This window comes from Salmo salar, unplaced genomic scaffold, assembly GCF_905237065.1.
Source record: "Salmo salar unplaced genomic scaffold, Ssal_v3.1, whole genome shotgun sequence".
Lineage (NCBI taxonomy): Eukaryota > Metazoa > Chordata > Actinopteri > Salmoniformes > Salmonidae > Salmo > Salmo salar.
This window is the reverse complement of record NW_025547958.1, coordinates 689,697-698,108: the sequence shown is the minus strand read 5'-3', so window position 1 is coordinate 698,108 and position 8,412 is coordinate 689,697.

Sequence of the window (8,412 nt, the reverse complement as noted above, 5' to 3'; positions counted from 1 at the left end):
AAAGCCCCTTGGTAATAACCAGGTCCAGAGTATGGCTGTGGTTATGGGTGGGCCCAGGAGAAAGCCCCTTGGTAATAACCAGGTCCAGAGTATGGCTGTGGTTATGGGTTGGCCCAGTAGAAAGCCCCTTGGTTATAACCAGGTCCAGAGTATGGCTGTGGTTATGGGTGGGTTCAGTAGAAAGCCCCTTGGTAATAACCAGGTCCAGAGTATGGCTGTGGTTATGGGTGGGCCCAGTAGAAAGCCCCTTGGTAATAACCAGGTCCAGAGTATGGCTGTGGTTATGGGTGGGCCCAGTAGAAAGCCCCTTGGTAATAACCAGGTCCAGAGTATGGCTGTGGTTATGGGTGGGCCTAGTAGAAAGCCCCTTGGTAATAACCAGGTCCAGAGTATGGCTCTGGTTATGGGTGGGCCCAGTAGAAACACCCTTGGTTATAACCAGGTCCAGAGCATGGCTGTGGTTATGGGTGGGCCCAGTAGAAAGCCCCTTGGTAATAACCAGGTCCAGAGTGTGGCTGTGGTTATGGGTGGGCCCAGTAGAAAGCCCCTTGGTAATAACCAGGTCCAGAGTATGGCTGTGGTTATGGGTGGGTCCAGTAGAAAGCCCCTTGGTAATAAACAGGTCTATTTTATGGCTGTGGTTATGGGTGGGCCCAGTAGAAAGCCCCTTGGTAATAACCAGGTCTATTTTATGGCTGTGGTTATGGGTGGGCCCAGTAGAAAGCCAGTAGAGCCAAATGGTAATAACTGGTTCCATTTAAACAGTATAACATGATGCTCTGGTCTGGTGGCTGACATTTAAACAGTATAACATGATGCTCTGGTCTGGTGGCTGACATTTAAACAGTATAACATGATGCTTACAGCTGAGAGCATTAGTAGTAGCTTTATGTGAACAACATCACCCATAGTTAACCACCAATGTCCCTTTGTCACACACAGATGTGACCTGTTTCAGGAAACTAGGCGAACAACTGAAAGCATTAGTAAAAATAGAGGCTGTCTCCACCCCACCACATATAGATACTTATCAGAGCAGGAGATCTGTGTCTGTTTGAGGTTATAGCTGTATGTGAACAACATCACCCATTGTTAAACACCTCTGTCCCTCTGTCACACATTTTACATGTATTTTTATATGTTTTTGTCATTTAGCGACTTACAGTAGTGAGTCATTTAGCAGACGCTCTTGTCCAGAGAGACTTACAGAAGTGAGCGGATACATTTTTGTACTTTTCTAAGCACCAGTCTCTACCAACTGAGCCACACAGGACACACATGCAGAGAAACAAAAACACACACACACACACACACACACACACACACACACACACACACGCACACGCACAGGCCCAGACATGTACCTCCCTCTTCTTGCCTTTGCTGACTGTTGCAGCAGGTCTATTTTAGTCTGAATGGGAACGTACAGTTGAAGTCAGAAGTTTACATACACTTAGGTTGGAGTCATTAAAACTCATTTTTTAACCACGCCACACATTTCTTGTTAACAAACTATAGTTTTGGCAAGTCCGTTAGGACATCTACTTTGTGCATGACACAAGTAATTTTTCCAACAATTGTTTACAGACAGATTATTTCACTTATAATTACTTGTATCACAATTCCAGTGGGTCAGAAGTTTACATACACTATTGGAGGATTACCTGTGGATGTATTTCAAGGCCTACCTTCAAACCCAGTGCCTCCTTGCTTGACATCATGAGAAAATAAAAATAAATCAGCCAAGACCTCAGAAACAAAATTTAAGACCTCCACAAGTCTAGTTCATCCTTGGGAGCAATTTCCAAATGCCTGAACGTACCACGTTCATCTCTACAAACTATAGTACGCAAGTATAAACACAATGGGACCACGAAGCCATCATACCGCTCAGGATGGAGACACATTCTGTTTCCTAGAGATTAACCTGTTAGGGCTAGGGGGCAGTATTGACACGGCTGGATAAAAAACGTACCCGATTTAATCTGGTTACTACTCCTGCCCAGTAAATAGAATATGCATATAATTATTGGCTTTGGATAGAAAACACTCCAAAGTTTCTAAAACTGTTTGAATGGTGTCTGTGAGTATAACAGAACTCAAATGGCAGGTCAAAACCTGAGAAGATTCTGTACAGGAAGTACCCTGTCTGACCATTTCTTGGCCTTCTTTGTCATCTCTATCCAAAACAAAGGATCTCTGCTGTTACGTGACACTTCCTACGGCTCCAATTGCCTCTCAGAAGGAGGAAAAAAGCTGAATCGTGGCTTTGCAGGCTCTGGCTGAAAAAAAGTAGCGCGTTTGGGTAGTAGCTGGTTACAGTACTGTGAGACTCAGGCGCGTGCCCGCGTCGACCGAATGCTTTGTTTTCTTTCCTCTGTTTACCTAAACGCAGATTCCCGGTCGGAATATTATCGCTTTTTGACGAGAAAAATGGCATAAAAATGGATTTTAAACAGCGGTTGACATGCTTCGAAGTACGGTAATGGAATATTTAGAATTTTTTTTGTCAGGATTTGCGCCATGCTCGTAACCCTTATTTACACTTCGGATAGTGTCTTGGAACGCACGAACAAAACGCCGCTATTTGGATATACCGATGGATTATTTTGGACCAAACCAACATTTGTTATTGAAGTAGCAGTCCTGGGAGTGCATTCTGACGAAGACAACAAAGGTAATCAAACTTTTGTAATAGTAAATCGGAGTTTGGTCAGGGCTAAACTTGGTCGGTGTCTAAATGGCTAGCCGTGATGGCTGGGCTATCTACTGAGAATATTGCAAAATGTGCTTTCACCGAAAAGCTATTTTAAAATCGGACACCTCGATTGCACAAAGGAGTTCTGTATCTATAATTCTTAAAATAATTGTTATGTTTTTTGTGAACGTTTATCGTGAGTAATTTAGTAAATTCACCGGAGGTTTGCGGGGGGTATGCTAGTTCTGAACGTCACATGCTAATGTAAAAAGCTGTTTTTTGCTATAAATATGAACTTGATTGAACAAAACATGCATGTATTGTATAACATAATGTCCTAGGTGTGTCATCTGATGAAGATCATCAAAGGTTAGTGCTGCATTTAGCTGTCTTCTGGGTTTTTGTGACATTATATGCGAGCTTGAAAAATGGGTGTCTGATTATTTCTGGCTGGGCTGGATACTCTGCTGACATAATCTAATGTTTTGCTTTCGTTGTAAAGCCTTTTTGAAATCGGACAGTGTGGTTAGATTAACGAGAGTCTTGTCTTTAAAATGCTGTAAAATAGTCATATGTTTGAGAAATTTAAGTAATAGCATTTCTAAGGTATTTGAAAATCGCGCCACTGGATTACACTGGCTGATGCGCCGGCTGGCGGGCGGCTCTGGCAGCTCCGGGCTGGCGGGCGACTCTGGCCGCGCCCGGCTGGCGGGCGACTCTGGCCGCGCCCGGCTGGCGGGCGACTCTGGCTGTGCCCGGCTGGCGGGAGGCTCTGGCGGCTCCGGACAGGCGGGCGGCTCTGGCGGCTCCGGACTGGCGGGCGGCTCTGGCGGCTCCGGACTGGCGGGCGGCTCTGGCAGCTCCGGACTGGCGGGCGGCTCTGGCGGCTCCGGACTAGGATTCACCAGGCTGGGGAGACATGCAGGAGGCCTGGCTCTGGGCGCAGGCACAGGACTCACCAGGCTGGGGAGACCCACAGGAGGCCTGGTCCTGGGAGGAGGCACACAATAGACCAGTCTGGTGAGACCCCCTGGAGGCCTGGTCCTGGGAGGAGGCACAGGATAAACCGGGCTGTGGGGGAGCACTGGAGTTCTAGTGCGTAGGCTTGCCACCCATACTCCAGGCTGAATGCCCACTCTTGGCCGGCACGGGCGGAGCGCAGGCATAGGGCGAATTGAGCCCTCCCAGCACCCCGGAGACACAGTGCGCAGAGCCGGCGCAGGATAACCTGGACCGAAACGGCGCACTGGAGACCATGCTCTTCTCCTGGTGCAGCTCCTTCCTCCGCTGCTTGGTCCTTTTCTGGTGGGTGATTCTGTAACAACCGTCGTCGCAATGAGACCAAGGTGCAGCGGAGGATGTGTTCATCATAAAGGATTTTAATAAACGAATGAACACTACAAACAAAACACGAAAAGAAACGACAGCCAAACAGTCCTGTCAGGATTAACACAAACCTAGACAGAAAATAATCACCCACAAACCCCAAAGGAAAAACAGGCTGCCTATGTATGACTCTCAATCAGCAACAACGATCTACAGCTATTCCTGATTGAGAGCCACACACGGCCTAACCAAAGAAACAAACCAACATAGAAAAATAAACATAGAACGCCCACCCATGTAACACCCTGGCCTAACCAAAATAGAGAACAAAAAAACCCTCTCTATGGCCAGGGCGTTACACCTATATCGATATAACCTGAAAGGCCGCTCAGCAAGGAAAAAGCCACTGCTCCAAAACCGCCATAAAAAAGCCAGACTACGGTTTGCAACTGCACATGGGGAAAAATATCGTACTTTTTGGAGAAATGTCCTCTGGTCTGATGAAACAAATATAGAACTGTTTGGTCATAATGACCATTGTTTTGTCTGGAGGAAAAGGGGGAGGCTTGCAAGCCAACGAACACCATCCCAACCGTGAAGCACGGGGGTGGCAGCATCATGTTATGAGGGTGCTTTGCTGCAGGAGTGACTGGTGCACTTCACAAAATAGATGGCATCATGAGGTGGGAAAATTATGTGGATATATTGAACATATCAAGACATCAGTCAGGAAGTTAAAGCTTGGTCGCAAATGGGTCTTCCAAATGGACAATGACCCCAAGCATACGTCCAAAGTTGTGGCAAAATGGCTTAAGGACAACAAAGTCAAGGTATTGGAGTGGCCATCACAAAGCCCTGCCATCAATCCTATAGAAAATGTGTAGGCAGAACTGAAAAAGTGTGTGCGAGCAAGGAGGCCTACAAACCTGACTCAGTTACACCATTTCTGTCAGGAAGAATGGGCCAAAATTCACCCAACTTATTGTGGGAAGCTACCTGAAACGTTTGACCCAAGTTAAACAATTTAAACAACCAAATAATAATTGAGTGGATGTAAACTTCTGACACACTGGGAATGAGATGAAAGAAATAAAAGCTGAAAGAAATCATTCTCTCAACTATTATTCTGACATTTCACATTCTTAAAATAAAGTGGTGATCCTAACTGATCTAAGACAGGAACGTTTTACTGGGATTAAATGTCAGGAATTGTGAAAAACTAAGTTTAAATGTAGTTTGCTAAGGTGTATGTCAACTTCCAACTTCAACTGTACGTATTCTGTATGATGTACATTCAGAGTTCTAAACACTTAAAACACCAGTCAAACATCTGATTGAATCAGTCATTATAATTGGACTGTATGTTGGGGTGTATAAATGTATCTAACTACACATTAAACACTGAGACCTGTAGGGGTGTATCAATGTTCCTGTGGTGTTGGAGGTCTTCACTGTAGTAGACTGGATCAGCTCCTCTGTCCCTCACTCATCTCTCTCTCCTCTCTCTTTACCTAGTGACCCTGTTCATCAGAACGTCATGGTGGGTGGAAAAGATGCTCTCTTCAGCAGCGGTGAATAACCACAACCCTGTCAGTCCATCTCTTTACTTCTCATTTCTCTTATTTTCTCTCTCCCCCTTCCCTTTTCACACCAGCACACTTATCTTTAGATGCAGCAGCCTTGACCTCCATCAACAGTATCAGCAACAGAGAGGTGTGAAGTTTCCACAACAGAGTTAGAGTCAGTTTATCATGTACTTCTCTTTAGATGCTGCAGCCTTGACCTCCATCAACAGAGTTAGAGTTAGTTTATCATGAGAACATACAGACACCACTGACTGGAACCAGCTGACAGTATCAGTTGTAAAGGCTTCATTACTACTAACAGAAGGAAAGTTGTAGTGTTATGTCCATGATGAAAAGGCTTCATTACTACTAACAGAAGGAAAGTTGTAGTGTTATGTCCATGATGTAATGTCATTGTGTGTGTTTACCTTGAGCAACACCATTGTATGGTTGCTAACTTGTCAAATTAAGCTTCCTAAAATTTGTTAGAGAATGTGTCAGTGTCACAACTATACTAATGTCACGTCCTGACCATAGTAAGATGTTATTTTTAGAGCAGGGTGTGACAGGGGGTGTTGTGTTTTTCTATGTTTTGTATTTCTATGTTGTTTATTTGGGATGATCTCCAATTAGAGGCAGCTGGTCCTCGTTGTCTCTAATTGGAGATCATACTTAAGTATGTTTTTTTTACACCTGTGTTTTTGGGTAGTTGTCTTCTGCTTAGTTTTCTGTACCTGACAGAACTGTGTGCTTTTGTTTTCGCGTCGTTATTTTTTCTTTAGTGTTCTGAGTTAAAATAAATATTCATCATGAGCAATCAACACGCTGCACTTTGGTCCCCTCTCTACGACAGCCGTTACAGTCAGTTTGTCACTTTCATGAGTTTAGAGTAATAACATGTTCCACTACTGAAGACATTGGCTCTAATCTAGGTTGTGCCTTTATATTTAGAGAAAATGAACAACTCAGGAAGAATGTTTCACTTCTCTTTGTGACTTCTCTAACCCCAAACCCCAACCTGGTCTCATTGGTCTGTTTCACAAGCATTCCCCAAAGTCTGGCGATATTGTGCCTCTTGGTTTAGAAATGTCTGGTGGGTATTAGCATGATCTGAGAAGGTTTGAATCCTAAGCAACCTGCCAACACATTGTTTGAAGTAAAATAGACCAACATAGCTACCGTAGTAGGTGAAATCTGTGTGTTGGAAAACCTTGGAAGAGCATGGGTGTAGAAGGCATTGTGGTGCTCACGTGAATTTACTTTCTTTGACATTATGCTCACAATGCAAATAGTCCAGGAAGCCATTTGATTACATGTTCAGGAGTCTTAAAGCTTGGGGGTAAAAACTGTTGAGAAGCCTTTTTGTCCTAGACTTGGCACTCCGGTACTGCTTGCATTGCGGTAATAGAGAGAACAGTCTATGACTGTGGTGGCTGGGGTCTTTGACAATTTTTAGGGCCTTCCTCTGACACCGCTTGGTGTAGAGGTCCTGGATGGCAGGCAGCTTAGCCCCAGTGATGTTCTGGGCCATACGCACTACCCTTTGTAGTGCCTTGCGGTCAGAGGCCGAGCAATTGCCGTACAAGGCAGTGATGCAACCAGTCAGGATGCTCTTGATGTTGCAACTGTAGAACCCTTTGAGGATCTCAGGACCCATGCCAAATCTTTTTAGTTTCCTGAGGGGGAATAGGCTTTGTCGTGCCCTCTTCACGACTGTCTCGGTGTGTTTGGACAATTCTAGTTTGTTGTTGATGTGGACACCAAAGAACTTGAAGCTCTCAACCTGCTCCACTACAGCCCCGTCGATGAGAATGGGGGCGTGCTCGGTCCTCCTTTTCCTGTAGTCCACAATCATCTTCTTAGTCTTGGTTACGTTGAGGGATAGGTTGTTATTCTGACACCACCCGGCCAGGTCTCTGACCTCCTCCCTATAGGCTGCCTCGTCGTTGTCGGTGATCAGGCCTACCACTGTTGTGTCGTCTGCAAACTTAATGATGGATTTGGAGTCGTGCCTGGCCATGCAGTTGTGAGTGAACAAGGAGTACAGGAGGGGACTGAGCACGCACCCCTGGGGAGCTCCGGTGTTGAGGATCAGCGTGGCAGATGTGCTACCTACCCTCACCACCTGAGGGCGGCCCGTCAGGAAGTCCAGGATCCAGTTGCAGAGGAAGGTGTTTAGTCCCAGGATCCTTAGCGATGAGCTTTGAGGGTACTATGGTATTGAACGCTGAGCTGTAGTTAATGAATATTATTCTCACATAAGTGTTCCTTTTGTCCAGGTGGGAAAGGGCAGTGTGGAGTGCAATGGAGATTGCATCATCTGTGGATCTGTGGCGGTATGCAAATTGGAGTGGGTCTAGGGTTTCTGGGATAATGGTGTTGATGTGAGCCATTACCAACCTTTCAAAGCACTTCATGGCTATGGACCTGAGTGCCACGGGTCTGTAGTGATTTAGGCAGGTTGTCTTGGTGTTCTTGGGAACAGGGACTAAGGTGGTCTGCTTGAAACATGTTGGTATAACAGACTCAATCAGGGACATGTTGAAAATGTCAGTGAAGACACCTGCCAGTTGGTCAGCACATGCCCGGAGCACACATCCTGGTAATCCGTCTGGCACCGCAGCCTTGTGCATGTTGGCCTGTTTCAAGGTCTTTCTCACGTCGGCTACGGAGAGCGTGAACACAGTCTTCCGGAACAGCTGATGTTCTCATGCATGTCTCAGTGTTGCTTGCCTTGAAGCGAGCATAGAAGTGGTTTAGCTCGTCTGGTAGTCTCGTGTCACTGGGCAGCTCGCGGCTGGGCTTCCCTTTGTAGTCTGTAAT